Genomic DNA, 20,086 nt, shown 5'->3' on the forward strand with positions numbered 1-20,086 from the left:
GCCCTAACAAAATGTCATACTACAATATAAAATGGCTAGACAGACTGCATTAAAATGCAATTCTAGATACATAATAACACTTACCATACTTCCTTTATCAACCATGCACAGTAAAAAAATGCCATGCCTGCTCCATAGTGTGCCAGCGCCTTGCAGTCAGACATAATCACAATAATGCGGGATGTGATTATGTGTGATTGCGAGGCATTGGGGGGCCCTGGGGTAAGGCATGTTTTTTAACTGGCCATCTATCATAGAAGCCCAGTAAAAAAAATGACACGCCTGTCCCCTGGGTCCCGATCTCTTCACACATGCACACAATCAATGTGGTTAGGTGTGTAAGCCAGGCACTGGGGGGACTCGGGGACGGGGTTGGCATTTTTTCTGGACATCTATTATAAATGTCCAGTAAAACAAATACCATGCATGTCCCGTGGGCCTCATCACACCAAACACACACACACTATCAAAGTGATTATGTGTGTATGCAAGGCACTGGGGAGCCAGGTGGGCAGGAATGGTATGTTTTACTAGACATCTATCATAGATGTCCAGTAAAAAAATACCATGCCTGTCCCCTGGGCCTCACAGCGCCAAACACACACACAATCAATCAAAGTGATTATGTGCGTATGCAAGGCGCTGGGGTGGAAGGGGGCAGGTAAGGTATTTTTTGCTAGACATCTATTGTAGATATCCAGTAAAAAATACCATCCCTGTCCCCTGGGCCCCACAGCACCTCAGACGGAGAGCTGCTTTTGGCTGGTGGGGATGGGGCTTTGTGCAACAAAGGCATTTTAAGAATACTTTTGTTGAACAAACCTCCTACCCCCACGCCCTCAGCTGGAAAAAAAAACTCAGGGAGTACTCATATTTGACTGTGCTGGCTCCTCCATAATGGGTGAGGGGGGACAAGACCTGGTGGGTCAACACCCCCTCACCCATTATGCATGAGCCACCCCCGATTAGCGCTAGGGCAAACATTTATTCTTTTTATTCTTTCTTTTTATATCGTTTTTAATTGTTCTTTTTATATCTTTTTTGCACTGCAGCAATTTTTGCCCTGGTGCTTATACCATGCCAAAATGCGCTTGTCATGCTGCAATGGTTTTCTAATAGATCCCAGCATTTTTCAAAATAGGCCAAACATTTCCCTAGTCCTAGTGCCAATACCGTGCAACTTTGCACATGCACGGGTGCAACTTTTCTGTAATATAGCCCATGTTGTCTTTGCCGATGGAGCAATGTTAAGATGAGTTCACTCTAAGATCACCATGTTAGTAAAGGGTCATTAAGAAAGGCATTGTCTTTCTCCAGTGCCTGAGCAATATTGAAAAGATTAGATGAATGTGTTAGCTAGTACAGGGACGTTTTCTAATTGTTGCACATGGATAACTCATTTGATGATTGTTAGTTAACTGCATGTCTGTTATGATGTTTAATAATTTGTGTATTGTCCATTTTTACATGTGATAGATTGAAAATCATCAGATATTCATTAAATTACTCAAGTTAACATTGAGTAAATCCAATTGATGCATAATTTCTCTTGGTAGTGGATGAGGGTGTATTTTGATACATTTATTTTTATTAAAAGACATTTTTGTTAGGGACATGCATTTTGACGAGCACTTAGGAAAAAGCATTTCTGCTGCTAAAATAGCCCCAGCTTAAGTCCCTTCATTCAGGGGGTTCCTTTGGTATATCCCTTTCTCCAGTGCCTCTAACATATCCGTAAGTGTGGGTGAGGGTCAGTCACAGGTAAGGATGATGCTGAGGTCTGAGATGCAAGTGCACACAGAGTGGAGCTTCTGCACCAGGCTGGCAACCTAAGATATAGCACCAACAGTGACTTTGACACGGTATGCCCCTTAATGCTTCAGAATGCTGTACATCCAATAACTGTGCCAAACTCTATACCAATCTCCTAACCAAACACACTCATCACACCACGCAAGCCCTGCTTACACTCCTACACCTTGAAATCATTCTTAGCAAATCGGTCCCACACATTGCTGCCACCTATGCCACCAGTGTTAGAATCTTCTTCCCAAAACAGAATTCACGTCTGCACCATGCTCCAACACTGAACACCGCGTTCACTCCTGCTTGCATAACGCACTCTACCACCCACACTTAAGCTCTGCACTCATCCCTACATCTGTCCCCTGTATGCGGGCTATGCACTCTTCACCATAACCTACAATCACACTCTGCAACACACTCTGCAAGAAGGCCTTGTTTATTTCCTCTGCCATGTGCTTCATCATGCTTATCCAGGCCCTGCATTCTGCTGTTCTGTCCTGCATCATCCATGTCTTTACGTCTTCATCTCCCACTGACTCTTACAAAAGGGCTCTTCCACCCTCCCTGCCCCGACCCCTGCACCTAGCTTCTGTCTCCTGCATGCATCCTCTACAATCACACCCAGCAACTAAGCTCTGCATGTATGCCCAGCTCTAGGTGTGTTGCTAGGTCTGGAAAAGATTATGGGCTATGCTACTGTGGGGACTGTCGGGACTCGGGGCTAGCTAGACTATTGGTTGTAGCTCTGAGCTTCTATCTGGGGCTACAACCAAAGGACCTGGGGATATAGCCCCCTCAGCGCCCCCACCCCTACGGACAAACCTGCCCTGCTCCCTCCTCTACATCTGTATCCGCTGCTTGCAGCTCTCCTAACTATTGTTTGATCGTTTATTTGGCAATGATTCTTCCAGGAAATGTAACAGCCTATCCCAAAACAAGGATAGCACAATCAAATATTGGCATTCCACATACCACCTAATAGCTTTAGGCCCACTCCAATAGGGCCGAAACACAACCCTGCACACATTGAGTGAGAGACAGCATGCTGCTTTATAAAATTATTCTCATTTCTCAATCATTTGAATGAGATGATGGACCATTAATATTCCATTAAAAGGGAGCAGATACTACGTTCAATATCGAACAAAAACGATATATTCTTTCATATTCATATTCTCTGCCTAGTGACATTTTGTTTAACGGAGTAAACAAGGGCACATTTAAAAGAATATGTGCTGTAAAAAGTATTTTTTTTAAAGCATTCCCATTTATTTTACTGCAATGTATGGATAACCTTTCTGAATGATAGGTTTCTATAAAACACTTATAGCATAAAATGTACGTGTTGGGCCATTTAGTAACGCATTCAAATTATGGTATCATAGTATCACTTGCACAAATACAGGATTGTCTCACATAATTATCAACATAACATTTGCACTGTATTGCCTTACAGCTCAGTAAAATATATCAAGGTTGTAACATCGATTCTGTTTTTCAATATGTGGGTAGAAATTAGTATTTCGGCAAAGGCCTGTGTGGTTTGTTTACATCTCTTGGCTTAAAGGAGCATGCATTAGTGTTGTGGGTAAGGAAATTCCTTACGAATAATATACTTGGAAAACGTAGTAATGCTTTTAAATTTTCAAGAAAACCATACGCATATCATTAGTACGAACCTACGGTTTTCTTTTAAAATTAGATATGCATAATAATTATTTTATCGCTAATATATCTGCTGTCTGCAAGAGTGTAAACGGCAGAATTCATTGCTATGTGTGCACTACTCTTCTTAAAAAAAAACACCTCTCGGGAGTGTCTGAAATAAATACCCTTCATCTTGTCGTGCCTGTGAACCTGGAGAGAAAGATGGATGTTCACATTCAACCCATGAGTTTGGGGGATTAATGACATGCTCGAATTTAAGACAAGTCGCTGTACTTTAGGATTCGGGGCTTGTAGTTAAGTTGCTCTGTGGATCGATCTGTGATTATAGTTGCAGTTAGCCCTTAGGGACGGCATGATCAATTTCTTATTTGTGCAGTACCTGGGACAGCACCAACCAAGTGGGCTAGGGCAGAATCCTCTCCTACTACTGGCACCTGGATTCTGCTGCCTCTGACCACCCCCCCCCCCAATGCTGTGCCTACCCATGTACAGCTGGGTCCGGCCCATCACTTTCTTGTCTGTTTCTTCTGTAGTTTGACCTTTGCCTCCTTGTGCAGTCCCTGTGTAGTAGGGGGTTCAACAGAACCCTAGACCGACCCTTATAAGGATGACTCAGATTTTAATAACCCATTAATCATAAATAACTTTATTTTTTATTTTTTATTCATAGGCAGAGGTTTACAGCAAACACACATGTCAGAGCACAGTGTACGATCAATACACTACCGGTACACAATACGCATGGAGAACAAATAATGCATCAACAGGAGTAAGAAACAGTACATTGTAAGACACCATGACATTCAAGAGCACTCCTGCGAGACCCTAGGGGAGCTACTACTGGATGCACTCTCAGTTTGATTAGTAAGGTAACTATTGAAGGCGGACCATACATTCCTGGGGCAAGAGTGCACTAGGAGCATTGTCAGGCATTCTTCCTCACAGGTCCGGGACCATGTGAGTGCATAATTTTAGCCATCCGCCTGATATCATCAGTTCCCCACACTCCAAACAAGATTGCCAGCGGGCTAGAGTCGATCACCATGCTGGTGATGTCAGTGAGGGCTTTCAAAATCCCATCCCAGAAATCTCCCAGTACACGACACGACCAAAACAAATGTCGTTGGTCTGCACCCTCCACCTTGCAGCGGGCACAGATATGTGTACCAATACGAGTGAACCTAGAGATTTTACGGCAAGTGTAATACAGCCTATTAAGCAGTTTAAACTGCATGACACGATAGCGGAAATTAAGGGATACTCTGTTTGTGTGCGAGCACATCTTTTTCCATAGGTGGTTAGAGATCTCGAGGCCCAGTTCATCTGCCCATTCAATGCGTGCTTTGGAGGGTCGGGTTGGGGTCTCGGCCAGCAGCATTTTGTACAAAGAGGAGAAGACACAGCGGGTGCCACTCGAGTTGGCTATATAGGTGACCCCAGGGATATCAGGAGGTTCATAAGGGAAGGTGGGCCATCTGGCATGGAAGGCAGCACGGAGTCTGTAATACTGTAACTTCTCAAGTGCAGACACGGAATGACCCTGCCTCCCTAACTGTGGCTCTATGAAATTCCCGTCGGGAAAGAAATGAGTATGTGCCTGATCACCAAGAGCCCCCCAGCACTGAGCTAAAGCTGCATCATGGTTGGGTTCCAACCCCGGGGAACCCCCAAGCGGGGAGCCATTTATAGTAGGCATATGATTTGGTTGTTATGTTCAGGAGAGTGCCCCAGGCAAGCAGGGTAGCTGCTACTGGATCAAATGGAGAATCAAGCTCATAGTCCTCATGGAATATCAGGGTCATGATATTAGTCTTATCCACAGCCAGTGTCTCCAATTTGATGTGCAGGCGAATCAGAGGGCTTGGGTACCAGTACGTGGCATATTGGGCTTGTTCAGCTGTCCAATACAGCATCAGATCCGGTGCTGTGAATCCTCCCCTCTCGTATGGAAGCACCATGTCCAACCATTTCTTATGCACCGCACCCAAATGCCATAGGAACTGTGCACATGCTTTGTGTAGCTTCTCGAAGTATTGTTTCCCAGGCCAGTTTGGTATGTTATTGATATTGATATTGATATTTTATTTCTATTGCGCTCGTACACAAGTGTTTCAGAGTGCAACAAGGCAAGGAAGGGGAACTGGGGAGAACAAAAGAGCGATCTTACTAGGCCCAGTAACATTGAGAACACGCAAGTGCATGGGAGAGGGGGAGGGGAAAAGTGCATGGAAGGGGGGACAAGTGGAAAGTGTGAAGCAGAGGAGAAACAGATACATAACAATAAATAAATAATAAAGGCAGAAAACAGTGGTAGTGCAGTCAGCAATTTGCAAGTGTTAGGTTTAAGGCAGCAGACAGGGTAGGTCTGATAAGTGCAGGAAGAAAAAGAGGGAGCTGTATGGGTACAGATACAGACCCCAGTGCAAGGGGTGGCCCGGAGGCAGTGCAGGAGGGTGGCAAGGTGAGCAGGTACGGTGCCAAGAGAGAACAGATCATCAGGTGATATGGGGAGCAAAGGCAGAAGAAAAGAGGAAGGTCTTGAGGTGCTTCCGAAACTGGAGATGGTTCTCCTCAAGTTTTAGAGTGGCAGGGAGGCTATTGCAGAGGGAGGCCCCAGCCAAAGACAGTGATCTATCCCCAGCTCGTTTCTTTGAAAAATGACTGATCCTGAGAGAGTTGGAGGTAGAGGAGCGAAGAGCTCAAGAAGGGAGGTATTTGCGGAGGGATAGCCGAAGGTATTTTGGACCGAGGCCCCAGAAGGCCTTGTGGACAATGCAGAGGGTTTTGAATTTAATCCTTGCATCCACTGGGAGCCAATGGAGAGATTTCAGAGCTGGAGAGATACGATCCCAGGGCTTGAGGCCAATGACAAGTCATGCAGTCCTGTTCTGGATTAGTTGCAGAGGGCGGAGAGTACAGGCAGGTAGATTTAGAGAGAGGCTGTTACAATAGTCCAAGCTAGAGAGAGCCAGAGCTTGGGATGCCATGAGCTTCAACCTTGTTGCTAAAGACTTAAAGCAGTTTGGGAACCAGAATCATTTTGATAAGGGAGAGTTTCCCAGCAAGTGACAACGGAAAGGAGTGCCATCTAACCATTTTTGACTCAGCTGAGTAGGTTCCAAGTCGTGTTATATCCCTCAGAATGGGGTGAAGGTGGGTGGCGGAGTCTCTGACATATAACAACACGTCGTCGGCATATAGGGATATTAGTGTGGGGGTATCTTTTAACCGCACTCCTCTATTGGCATGACATGCTCTAACATGATCAGTCATTGGCTCTACTACTAATGCGAAAAGGATCGAGGAGCATGGGAAACCTTGACAGGTGCCCCTGAATAGTGTAAATATTGTGGATGTAAGGGAATTGACCCGGACCCTAGCCACTGGAAAAGTATACAATAATTTAATATATCCAATCATTCTGGGGCCAATACCCATCAAACCATATCAAACGCCATTTGAGCGTCAAGTGTGACACCGATGGCATTCGAGTCCTGGTCAATTCTGGACATAACATAGAAAAGCCACCAGATATTGTGGGAAGTGGACCTCCCAAGCACAAAACCCCCTTGGCCTTTGTGTACTAAGTGTGTCATTATCGGGAGGAAGCGATTAGGTATCACCTTTGCAAAGATCTTGGTGTCAATGTTCATGAGCGAGAGAGGCCTGTACGAACCGCACTCATCGCTTGGCTTGTCAGGTTTAAGCAGCACTGTTATGACAGCCTCACGCAGAGAGGGAGGGATGACAGCCAGGTGGAGTGATTCATCGCAGACCTCCAACAGCCTGGGAGCTAGAATAGCGACATGTTCCTGGTAGAATTCAGGAAAAGCCTGTCTGGGCCAGGCGCCCTGCCCCTCGGGAGGTCCGAGATCGCCTTGACTATCTCTTCTAACAAGATCTGGGAATCCAATTGGTCCATAGTTGAATCAGAAATATATATGTCATGGGGATCTGAGCAAGAAGATCTCTCATGTGTTGCTCATTATGCTCTGAGGGTGATGCATAGAGGTTGGTATAAAACTCAGTGAAGACCCCCAATATTTGCTAGTCTGACCATTGCGGCACACCCCGCACATCCTTGACAGACACAATCTGGGCCTGGCCCCATTCCTCTCTCGTTAGCCTATCCAGTGTCTTCCTGGGTCCATCACCCTCCCCATATTTCCATGCAGCTTGTGGGCGACTGAAGTAGCGGCCCTCCCTAGTGGCATGCGTCTCAAATACCTTAAGTTCCTCACTGATTTGTGCAAGTTTACTGGGGTCGGCCACCGTGGTGCAGTCCAGTTCCAATTCCCGTAGCCTAGCTTAGGAACGGCTGAGGTCATTTCTTATAGTCTTCAACACACCTGCCTCCCTCGAGATGGACATCCCTCTGATGTATGCTTTGAAAGCGTCCCAACGGACTCCGGTGGTAGTGGCCTGTAAGGTGTTACATTCGAAGAAGGTAACAATATCTGCCAGTATGTCAGCTTTGAATACTATGTCCAGGAGGGTGGCGGATTTGAAGCGCCATGAGCTACATCTAGGCACAGGTGATCCACCGACAGGGTAATCGGTGCATGGTCAGATAATGTACGAGTTCTTATCTGGGCCTCACCTATCTTTCCTATTAAGTCACTGGACTCCAAGAAGAGATCGATTCTGGATGAACTATCATGCACGGTCGAGTAATAAGTATATTAATTCTGCTGGGGATGGAAGGCCCTCCAGAGGTCTTGGATGCTAAGCGTTGCACTATGTATGTGCAGTTTACGTGCCGCCCGCGACAATGCCCTGGGTGTCGATCCCATTCTATCCAAGTCAATGTCAAGTATTAGGTTCATATCACCTCCCCAGATGATCTTGACACCCACATAGCCCAGCAGGATTGAGGCAACAGTGTCAAAGAAGTCAGGGGAGTCAACATTGGGGCTGTATGTGTTTACCAGAAGGAATTCCTTGTTTATCAGTGTGCAATGTAGCATGACATACCTACCTTCGGGGTCTATGTAGCTTTTTAGAAGAATATATTTAATAGATTTATGGACCAATGTCAGCACGCCACTGGCCTGTGCTGAGTAGGTTGTGTAAAATCTGTTAGGCCCCCAGGATGGTGTGATACTCGTTGCCAGTCGAGCACGAGCGTGTGTTTCTTGCAGCATAAGTATCTTAACACCATGTCTTTGGTGTAATTACTCAAGCCCCGGACATTCCAGGACATTATCTTTGTGGGCATTACACAGGATTAGGGTACATCCCAGCGAGTGTGACTCAACATGTATCTCCAACTAGGATTATTTCCATTATTTTGCCCTTTCATGATGTGCAATGCTGCACCACACATGCCATTTTTTATATGAACTTCCCATACACATCCCCCCACCACCCAATAACAGATGGTAGTGTCCCTATCCACCCCATCCAACAAACACCAACAAAACACCCAACCAGATGTCAGCGCACCCACCCCAACGTGGCCCAAACATTCTATAGACCCAACAGGGGCCAGCACACAGCAAGCCCTCTAAAACAACTGTTGCAAATGCAGTGGGGTGTGCTGTTGCCGTGCAGTCAACTAACAAAGAGCAATGAAGTACCAGAGCAGGTACGTAGGTCGGCGGTGTACATCACTATAACATGCTCTCATCTCAAAAGTACATGCAATAATAGAGAGCAACATCAAAGTATTAATAGACGTGGTCCATCAATTACGAATAACATAAATAACAAGTGGTTTAGTCACAGGTTACTTCAAACCGGATAGAGCAATTCCCAAGAGGTGGCTAATCGTAACCCAGATGGCTCGGTGTACCACAACTCAACAAACTATACATACATGTTGTGAGGAGCCAGTATATCTGATATTACTATCAACCCAAAAGCTAACGGATACCAAATATCGTGGTGTGGGTAGTACGAAGACAATCAAGCAATGGTTCAGTCATTATCCATAAGGTCCTCAGCTGGATTGTGGAGTGGTATCTGTGACTCTATAAACTTCACTGCTTCATCTTGGACAGTAAAAAAGTATAGTTTTTCCCTAAAAGTAAACTTGAGTCGCGCTGGAAACAATATTGCATAGGGCATATTCCGTTCCCTTAACAGTTTTTCGCACCAAGGAATTGACGCCTCTCCTGCTGCACTCCTACAGAGAAGTCAGGGAAGATCCTGATTGTTTGGGAGCCGAAGCGCAGTTCACCCTTTTCACGTGACAGACGGAGGATAAGATCCGTGTCCCTATAGTTGCGAATCCTAGCAATGACAGGCCGGGGCAAGTCTTCAGGGTTAGATTGTGGTGATAGGACGCGATGGGCACACTCAACAGTGAAAAAGGGGGACAAGTCAGGATGGTCTAGCAGATCTTTGAGCAGATTTTCAACTGCCAACTCCATGCGGCCCTTAAGAGCATTTTCCGAGACCCCAAAGATCTGTATGTTGTTCCTGCGTCATCTGGACTCCAAATCATCGCATTTTGCCTTGACGGTATTCATGTCGCGGGTAAGGGAAGCAACTGTGTCCTGAAGGGTATGCAGTCCATCCTCATTGGCTCCAATTTTGGACTCTGCATCAGTGATCCTGGTCCCGGCCTGGCCGATTTGAGACTTAAGTGATACGTCATTGGCATTTATGTCATCCAATTTTTCGTGAAAAGAGGCAACTTTTTTAGCCATGGATTCCATCATTGCAGCGAGGTAGGGAGTCGGCGTGCCTGTGCGTGAATCAAGTTCTTCCTGGTTGGAGGATGTGTGACCCAACTCTGGCCGAGATGCTACTTTGGTGAATTTATCCATGGCCCCCACTTTGTTGGCACCACGAGATCTGTTTGACATTTCATGCAACTGAGAGCGTGGTAGTGCCCAGCAGTCCAGGCTGGGGCCAATCGGCACCCAGTAGCTACAGCAGGGAGTAATGAGAGACCGGAGCGGAGGCCCAGCAGGGCAAGGGTCATACAGCTACTGGGGATGGCCAGTCAATGTGCAGGCAGGAGCGTTAACGCAGTGGTATGGCCGGGTCAGTCATCAGCCACCAAGTAAATAAAGGTGGGAATGAGGCAGGTCGTAATGATACGAGTGGGAAAAGTGGTGATGGCAAGAATGATATCTGTATACACACTGTTGGCTACATCCAGCCCGCGGTCATCTGCGATCATGGTAAGTGAACACACAAACAGTCTTTCGTGGAAGCATGGGGGCATTGATCACAGTGAGTTCACAGGAGCCCAAGCTGTCCAGTCCAACTGGTCTATTGGGACACTGTTGTTTGCAAAGTCTTGGGGCCCTCGGGCCAAGCGGGGACCCCGCTCATGAACCAGGCCACCACACAGGTATTAATGGTGATATGGGCGGCAGAGGGATCGTCCATGACAGGCCCCGCATCGGGTGGCAGTGGTCCGTGCAGTAGCCCAAGTGTGGAGAATGGGAGCAGCGTAGTGCAGAGCGGGTAGCACCAGTGGGGGACCAGAGATGCCGCAAGAGAAGAGAACAGTGACCGGCACAGGATCAGCACCACCAGGCACCCCAAACTCAAGGGAACGGTCACCTCCAGCTCCTCACCTGTGCCGGCGGCAGTCCAGCCCACGCCCGGAGCCCAGGGGGACATCTGCAGGACTCCGGCAATGCAACGAAGCCAGAAGGGCCCGGCCGCTGCACCATTGTAGCGGCCGTGTGACTTGCAGCAGAGTCTCCCTTCAGGAGTTATTTGCAGATGTAGGAGCTTCAGAGAAGTTGCAGGGCCAGTGGAGCAGCACGGGTGGACTGCCGCATCTTCCACTGCCCTGCTCCAAGTGTGGAGTCCAGCGGTGCAGCGGGCAACACAAGGAGTCAAGCCCGCAGTCCCAGATGGCCCATCCGTTTCGGGATGGCAGCGGCCACAAGGCACCCCTCATCCGCGTGGTCTCTCTGCAATGGTTCCAGCGCAGGCGGTGCCCAGTCCCTCTGCACCACCCGCCTGAGGGAAGCAGCCGGCAATATCAACAGCATTGATCGTGGGAGATGGTAGAGAGGCGTATTAGGTGCCCGCCATCTTAGTAAGCACAGAGGCACAGTGGGCATCGGGCCCGGCCCAGTCACGGCTCTGTGTCAAAATCTCAACAGTCCCACGTGACATGGCCCGAATTGGCCATCGACAAGGCCACTCAAATGGCCGAACAGCGGCCACCCGTATGCAAGCTCCGCAGCTCTGATTTTCCCCCTGATTGGGAGCAGATGCACCTTAGAATATCCACTGCACACAGTGGCAAGTTTAGTTGGAGAATGATGGAAAAAAACACTGTTGATGTCGGATTTGTGTCGATGATGCACGGAGCACTGTAGCTAGGCAACCATTTTTTAGGCTGCTCAACAACGCCCCCCATTAATCTGAAATATTTTCATTAGTATTTTTATAATGTCTGGATGCAATAGGTGCCCACTACATGGTGATGCCCGCCACTGCTCACGCATAGCAAGAACCGCAGATGTTCTAACATCTGGAGGATCATCTTCATATTTTTGACCACCCTCATAGTCTAAGAAATTACTGTTCTGGAAAATATAATTTGTCAATAAGAATACTTTGTACTCCACTCACAATTATCAAAAAGACCTATATGGTTGGTGTTAATTTCCCCATTTTATATTGGGTGAATATAGATTGACATTTGGCATTAGAGAAATGCAATGGTTGTACAACATTTAAATCTATCTTTCTTAATAAAAATGATATGCTTATATAGCCCATTTTATCGACAATGTAACTGGGAGCCCCTGGATGTTCTAAAATTAACTCAGTCAGAGTGTAAGGATTCAAGCCAACAGAATTTTAAATACAGGTATCTTAAAATGTTACTGTGACAATTGGCACCTGCTCCACACGGTGAGTAGGAGTAAAATGGCCCACTCAGCCATCAAACTTCTGCAAATCAAGGCGCAATGCAATAGGGACAGCTAAGAGATATACCTGCTTTACCTTTTGTGGTAACGTGGGCTGATTTAAGGCTATGCTCTTAAGAGGGGTGTGAAGGTGAACCAGTAGAGATCCAACCAACACAGGATCACCGTCCAAAATAAAGGTAATATCCAATCAAGGGAATAGAGAATAGTGTACCAAAACACTAACCCAAAGGAGGAAAAGAGAAGATGCAACAGATGGGAGAAAGTAGCATTCTGCATGCAGTTCTAGGGGTGGTAGGCAATTCAATACCTACATAAAAGAGATATATTGCATGAAAACAGGAGTGATTGTGACCTAACCAGTCCCTAGGGTCCAAGTGGACTGAGGGGGCAGTTCAGAGTTAACTGTACCTGGATTCAGTTCTTGGTGGGCTGATGCAATCAGACCCATTGTCGAAAGTAGATGTGAGCAGATCAAGATAATTTCGGGCATGTTGGATCATGTGGGCACCAGCAGCAAAACGGACGTCGAGTAGGGGGCAAAGGCAGGTGTTCCGTGCGGTCAAAGGGCGGCTCTCAAGGATGCAGGTCGAGGCAGTCCCAGGAACATTTTGCAGTTTACCAGGGTGAATCGGGGTGGGGACGATGAGTGACGCTGCAGCAGTTCACATCAGCGGGTGTCATCGAAGGTGTGATCTTGGGTGCATCGCTGTGCGATCAAGGAGGTGGCAGTTGAAGAGCTGGCTGGGTCAATCCGTGGTTGTAACCGCCAGTTAGAATCAGTTTGTGACTCTCCAGTAATTTGGTTTGGGCCCCGGCATTGAGTAGTCACTTTGGACCTAATAAATGACAAGCTTTAGCTAGGGAATCAAGACCCCGGCACCTGGCCACCTAATTTTCCTCACAGTGTTATTCTTGCATTGGGATAACTGCAGCACTTGATGTTTTCTATTGGGTTCAGTAACCCGGTAAGGGCAAATACCTCTTTCCAGGGAACTCTACACTCTACCCGTTTTCTGCTACATTAAGTCTATTAGGTTAAGGGCAGTTAAGGCCTGATCTATTACAGATATGCTATAAGGATTCAAAGACAGGTAATTATTACAAGTTAATCACAGACAGTAGCTACTTACATTTTACGCTTACTTTTGTAATGAATGACATTTACCATTCAGAAATGAATGAATGTATTTTTTGTTTGATTTGTTCTATCCCATTTTCCCACTGTTTTGAATGCAATTTGGTATGCTTATGTTTATTTTTCGATTAAATTATTTTCTTTGGATTTTACTGTTATAATAATTAGTGTTCTAGCCCTGAAGATGGACTGTCTCCAAAATGCATTGGCATACAAAATTGTGACACTAGATTGCTGGGTGCATCTTTTGCCTTTTCATGCAATTAAATAACTGAAATTCTAACAAACGTCATGTCTTGATATCTGAAGTACATGTCATAAATGAATAATATCATTATCAACAGCAGCTTTCTAGAAGAGCAGGGTGTAAGCATTCCTTGGATTAGAATTTCTTTCTGGTTCTCTTTTCTCAAGCTTTGGCTAGGGCACAATGCTGTGTCATGCTGGTTGAGATTGCAAGCAAGTTTGAAGTGGTGGAGGAGCGCAGCAACCAGCACCAGTGACGTCTCTCTTTTTCCAGGGACAGTGAACACAAATCCGACTGGTTTGATGTGGTTGAACAGGAAACTTTGGATAGCCCAGTCCTCCGGTTGTTGTGAGGACCACTCAGGGGATCTCCAGGATAGGATCTCTCCATTCAGGGTCTGCTCTCCCAGCTCAGGAGATTCTGTTGCAGTGATAGGTCCTGATTCACAGCAGTGGTCACTCCAGATGTGCCCTGGCAGCAATTAGGAAACATATCTTTCTCCTCTCTTGGATGATTCCTTCATTACCCCAGGCTGAGGGCTTTGGAAAGTGTAACTTTTCCAAAGGAAGCCCAGTGAGATCTTCAGAGGGAATCTGCAGTCTTGAAGAATCCGAGAGAATCTGAACCAAGGGTGGGAGACCCCTTCTTTTAAAGGCAAAAGTCCTCCAGGGATTGGACTAAAGCTAGCCTGTTTTACTGGTTAAACTATGGTCCAATCCATGCTATTGGACAGAGTGGACTTTGCCCTTCTAATGTCACACCCAAAGCGCTTTGCTACAGAGAAAGTGGAGGGGACAGGAAAGGAAGAGAGGGACAGTGAGAATAAAGATGGTGGACGTCTTCTTCCATTGAGCAGAGCCCTCTTACCTATCATAATCCCACTCCCTTCCCTAATAACGTAAAACAAAGACATTTACAGATGCCACACCCTGGTGTGAGACTACTCATTTTGAATGGGTGTGCTAATTTGATGCCCGGGCCAAGGACAGCTGCATGCTGTGTGGCTATCTTGAGCAGAGGATGTTGCTTTCCCTCACAAAGTGATTCAAGTGGATTCCCGTCCCTAAATGTTTCTGTCCTGCCATTTTGCGGGCTACATCAGGCTGACCAGACTACACTTCACCTTCCACAGCAGAGCTGACTCACATGAGCTGACACATCTGTGACATCTTGCCATGTGGTCACCATAATAATAAATACCATGCACTTTGCCTACATTCAGGCCTTGCTTTATTTTAGAGATTATCCTACCACCATCATGGGCTACTTATGATCATCGTCATTTGGGTACAGGGGTGCATCTTTTAAATGCCTCCCCTGTGCAGCAAACTTTTCTTAAACAGTCACTGCCACACAGTGGTGGAGCCAGGGGGTGGTGGTTGCCCACCTCCGGCTGCCCTGGGGTGCCCAGTGGGTACCCCAGCCTCCGACTGGTACCCTATTATCCACCCCCCTGGCAGCAAAAGCTCCCACCACTACTGCTGTCACATGGGCATCTGTGACCTCTGGACCTACTCAGTGCCATGGGTAGAGCAGGCTCTGTGATTCAGTATAATGATGCAACAGACTGCAGATGCATGCCATGCTTTTGGCATGGAGTTAGTGAAGGGGGAATCTGATCAGCAGATTGACCTTTCTGAGATGGAACTAGCTGCATCATTTTATTATTCAATAAAAATGAAGAAAAAACACCCTGCCCCTTGCCCGATGGCAGTTCCTCACAGTCACTGTTCCATTTTCTATGTTACACATATGTTTCCCTGTAGCACATGCATATAGAATGGTATGTATGTTTTTTTGGCAAAAGCTAGGTCAGTGCATCTCACTCCTTATCGCTCCCTTCCTCTCTCTGTAAATGTATCTCTCTCTCACACTGCCTCTCTGTCTTCCTCTCTCTCTTTCTGTCTCTCTCTCTCTCTCTCTCTCTCTCCCACTTGCCCTTTCTCTCTCCAGCCTGGACATTAAATCACTTTGCAACTATCATTCTTTGAATGTCACAACTCAATACTTAATCAATTCTAATTCCAGTTCCTTCCTCGAGATATGCCATTCACAGAGCAACTCGTCCGTTCAAACGCCAGAGCCCAGATTATCCAGCATTTGGACTGGTAATCAAAATTGAGCAATTGCTTTGATAATACTAAATTGAGCAAGCGGGTTTTGTCATGATTCATATTATCTGAAAACCTTTGCAGATAACGAAGTGAAACGTGCTTAATACATTTCTGTTCATGTTACACAGGAAACAGTAAATAAAACAAGCTGCTTCCATTTTGCCTCATCGAAGCAGCAACATCGGTGCAAAATTCAATTGTTCCACTTTTTTGAACAAATGGAAATATTTGATAACCTGGTTCCAGCTCTGTCATAATTCATGATTGGCAAATGCCATGAACAGCATTCCAGTCAAACTGCTAGACTCACCCTAAGACATCATAAAGAAACTGAATGATTACAATGTTAATTTCATCCTGCAGCGGTCAATTTCAGAATCCAGAGAAATCTGCTAATAGGATAATGCGCTATGTTTGAATTCCAAAGTCAGCATCCGTCACCTGTTTGAATAAGGCCATGTCCTCCAGAGATTAATCAAGAGGCCCCTTTACTGCTACCCTAAACAACCCCTCCAAGCATGCTCGGATTTCTTTTATAATAGCTACTTTATAACACTTGATTTCGACTGCATCCTTATTTGAAGGGTGACTACCAATCCCATGTGAGGCAAACCAGTTTTTTTTAATTATTTTTTTTATTGGAAGAATAGTTGCAGGTCGCATTTGAACCAAATCATATGTCTGTATCATGCAAATCAACAGATCATCTTTTGCCGCGGTTTCTCGTTTGTTCAGTGGTGCCTCTTTCCTTCTCCATTTTCATGACTACCTGTTAACTGTTAACTGTTACTGTTATAACAATCTGAATGTAATCCAACTCAAAGTTATATATGAAGGATTGTACTAACCTGAACAATCAGCAGTGACCGGGAAGGCAATAGAATAGAACGGACGAAAATGAGAATTCCCCCACAAGTTCTGCCGCTCTCTACCCGGGTAAGGATAACCAGGAGATGAGAGGACAGCACTCCCAGGGAAACCCTCTATGGGAAGAAAACCCTGTGTAGGGCGAGGACAGTCTGATGTCGTCTGGTCTTCGGGAACGGGAATCCTGCAGTTGTTCGTCTTTGTATCAGAGTTACAATTCCTGCAGGGAACGTGCTCTGCGAATAAGAAAGGACAGGTAAGAAGAGTTTTAGGATAGAGAGCTGAACAGATTCCAGCGGGAACTGCCACCCACCTAAGATCCACTTCGGATGTTCTAATGCAGAGCAGTTAGACTCTCTATTTTCCGTACTTCGGAACCCGGCAAGAAGGGAAGGATAGATTCTAAATAGAGAGGTGAAAGGGTTAGTTGAGTAGTAACTGGAGTAGAATAGCAGTATACGGAAGATGGTTCAGTACCGTAAGGAGGAATTGTGGTTGGTAAATATTTACCCTTGTGCAAAGTCAATAGCGGAACACTAATACGAATCAAAGGCAATGTTCTGGCGCAAGACGGGAAGGAACCCCAGAGGGCATAGTCAAAGATTCTCCGAAACCTGGAGCAGTCAAATCTGAAGCCAACAGAAGAGAAGAGGTTAGAAATCAGGTAAGAGGCAGAATGTAGAGATCCCTAGTTTGCTATCACTCACGACGCATCTGGACTAGGAGTAGCGACGCAATGTAGCAATACACTCGATCCCTTATATTCGGTCACATGACTGGCAGGCAACGTCGGGAGTGCACGCGTAGCAGCTTGACCTGTATTCCCAGAATAACAAGAAAGACTGACCGCAATCTTGGAAGGTCGCACGAACACGGACCGGCATACCCGGCCACGATGCCAAAAGGACCAATGTTCATAAAAAGATGTAACAGTATGCCCCCTCCGTAAAGGCAGGGAACCCGGCTATCCGGGATGAAGTCGGAAGAATCTGCGCATCAAACAAGGAGCATGCACCCCTGAAGCTGGTTCCCAAATACCTGTCCGGCAGAGCAAACCCCTGCCAATAAATCAGGAATTGAAGACGACCCCTTCGGTAGCAGGAGTCACAGATGCCCACTACTTCAAATTCCGGCCCCGTCGCCGTAGAAACCGGAGGTGGATGAACAACAGTGGATCGTTCGAAACGATTGGGCACTCCCATCTTGATCTGGGAGAGATGAAACACTGGATGGATCCGAGACCATGAAGGAGGCAGCAAGAGCCTAACAGCTGCAGCGCCCACCAGGGATATAACCCTGAAGGGTCCAAAGAATCGGGGAGACAAGTTAGAGGGAACCAAATGGCGAGGAAGAAATCGAGAGGACAACCATAGTTTGTCTCCAACAGTTATTTTCGGTGCCGCCCTTCAGTGCCGGTCAGCAGAGATCTTGGCCCGATCTTGAGCAATCTGAAGAGCCTTTCGAGTGACTTGATGACCTAACTGAATGTCTGTTACTGACAGAAGAAGTCAATGGGCTTCCACTATCTGTCTATACCCCAATGTATATCACACAAAAACAGACAGTAGTTACTTCATTAAAACAAAAAAACTTTATTCCTAGTTCTAAATCCCTATTGGTAGCTCTCTGGCCCTGTGTACAGATATCTCATATTCCCATTGTATGGCACATACATCCCTAGGTTAGCAATGGTGTGCCGACTACAAGGGGGTGTAGAGATCCTTACCCTAGACTCTCTCACTACTTTCCTAACACTGAATAGTTATCTGCACATTTCTTGGTGGTCGGTTATTTTCTTTATTATTACCACCACATGTCTGTGTGTCTTATGTTAAAGAGAAACAGTTACAGACCAATGGCCGAGTTCCACTTAAAAAATAACAATAAAATGATGTATAGTCACTCGGGCCCTATCTTCAGATGTATGTAGGATCGCGGAGTCGCGGTCATTAGCCTATCAACTCTTAGGGTTTGTCAACCGGTTTCAGCGGAGTGGGTAACTCGCTGCCTTCTTCAGGACGGAGAATTTTGTATTCTCAGTGACACTATAATTTCTGTACAGGTATCCACGTCATGGAGGGTTGGAGAGTTTTGCTGGGTTGTCCACGGGCACTACTTCTTGTATCCCAGTCCCTGTGGGGTTAAAAAAAGGACAAAGAGGGGGGTAATCAATAGAGGGAATCGGGAACTACAACACTTATACACACCAGAGCAACAGGGGATACTACCTGTTCTCTTATTGGGGTCTCTTTAGTGTTGCTGGTCGTCTTATCGGTTTTTCTTACATATTTTCATTGCTTCCTGCTCGGACAGCCTACAAGAGATACCCTCATATGTCAATTCATCTATTTATGGTATCCTATATGCGTAGCATGTGAGCAGTTTCTATTTTAGGACACAGTTGAATAGAGTACCTGGAGGGGTCCGTCCCCTCTTTTCAGACTGTGTAGTTTCTTTTCCGAATATTGGCGTCTCAATTGTGTCAGTTCCTCTTTGTGCTCCGGTGTGCCGAGGGGCTGTGAAGGGGAGACCGTATGAGGTAAGTATGACTAGTGATCTGAAACACTATGTCAAATGCACGATACAGAACATCGCTACGTGCAGCATATTATGTGTAAGTCTATTCCAGTGTGCCAATGTAGCGGAGGCCGTGTGGGCTAGATGTAACTTGAGCTGTAAGTCCCTCTATCAGATGTGCTCAATATGGAGGATTACTGCGTGCAGCATGCTCTGTTTGTGCATAGGCGCGGTAATGCTAGTCTGTGTCTCTACATAACAAAAGTCTGAATATTTCATTATATTCCTTACGGGATTCAAACGGGTTGGGAGTGGCCCCTGCTGTTACTTACCTTAGTTCAGCTGAAGGTACTCCCTCAAAGACGAAACGCAATGACCCGTCTGTAATCAGTAGGCGGTCGCGGCCACCATTCAGTGTTATACTCATTCTCTTAGCGCCGCCTCGCGTGATCACGTGACGGCAAGAGGAACCCTGTTTCCCAGAGAGTGCTGGGAATCGTAGTCTTCAACACGGGATTCTGTGATCTGTGCCCGTGTGTTTTTTCAATTCTTAAACTGCGGGTTGGAGTGTTCCCTTCTGACGGAGCACCACATTAGCCAGTTTACTTTCATTCTAACGTTAGATCGTGAGTGGCTTTGCAGTTATATTTCGCAGCCACACAGAACTAGAAGACACCAGGCTCTGCAATCTACAGCAGATAAACCCCGGCATCAATCAGAGGACTAGTTGGTACATCTGAGAAAACACATGGGCACAACATGTGCAAAAAGTCTGCCTCTTCACCACAGCACCTCAGGCGTCTCCCGTCAGCTGCTGCATACATTTTCTTGAGACGGGCTGGGGTGAGGTGAACTTTATTCAGCACCTTGAAATGGA

General features: G+C 46.3%; 1 long non-coding RNA gene across 1 annotated transcript in view; it reads right to left on the minus strand.

Annotated features, from left to right (window-relative positions):
* Positions 1 to 19,630, minus strand: part of LOC138581339 (uncharacterized) — a 69,686-nt gene extending 50,056 nt beyond the window's left edge. Inside the window, exons 1-2 of the long non-coding RNA XR_011304521.1 lie at positions 19,542 to 19,630; positions 19,107 to 19,208 (exon numbers count right to left, since the gene is read on the minus strand). This is a non-coding gene — a long non-coding RNA (uncharacterized lncRNA). The remainder of the gene's footprint in view (positions 1 to 19,106; positions 19,209 to 19,541) is intronic.
* Positions 19,631 to 20,086: the final 456 nt, after the last annotated feature.

Source organism: Ambystoma mexicanum, chromosome 3p (genome assembly GCF_040938575.1).
Source record: "Ambystoma mexicanum isolate Mex_15411 chromosome 3p, UKY_AmexF1_1, whole genome shotgun sequence".
NCBI classification, from domain to species: Eukaryota; Metazoa; Chordata; class Amphibia; order Caudata; family Ambystomatidae; genus Ambystoma; species Ambystoma mexicanum.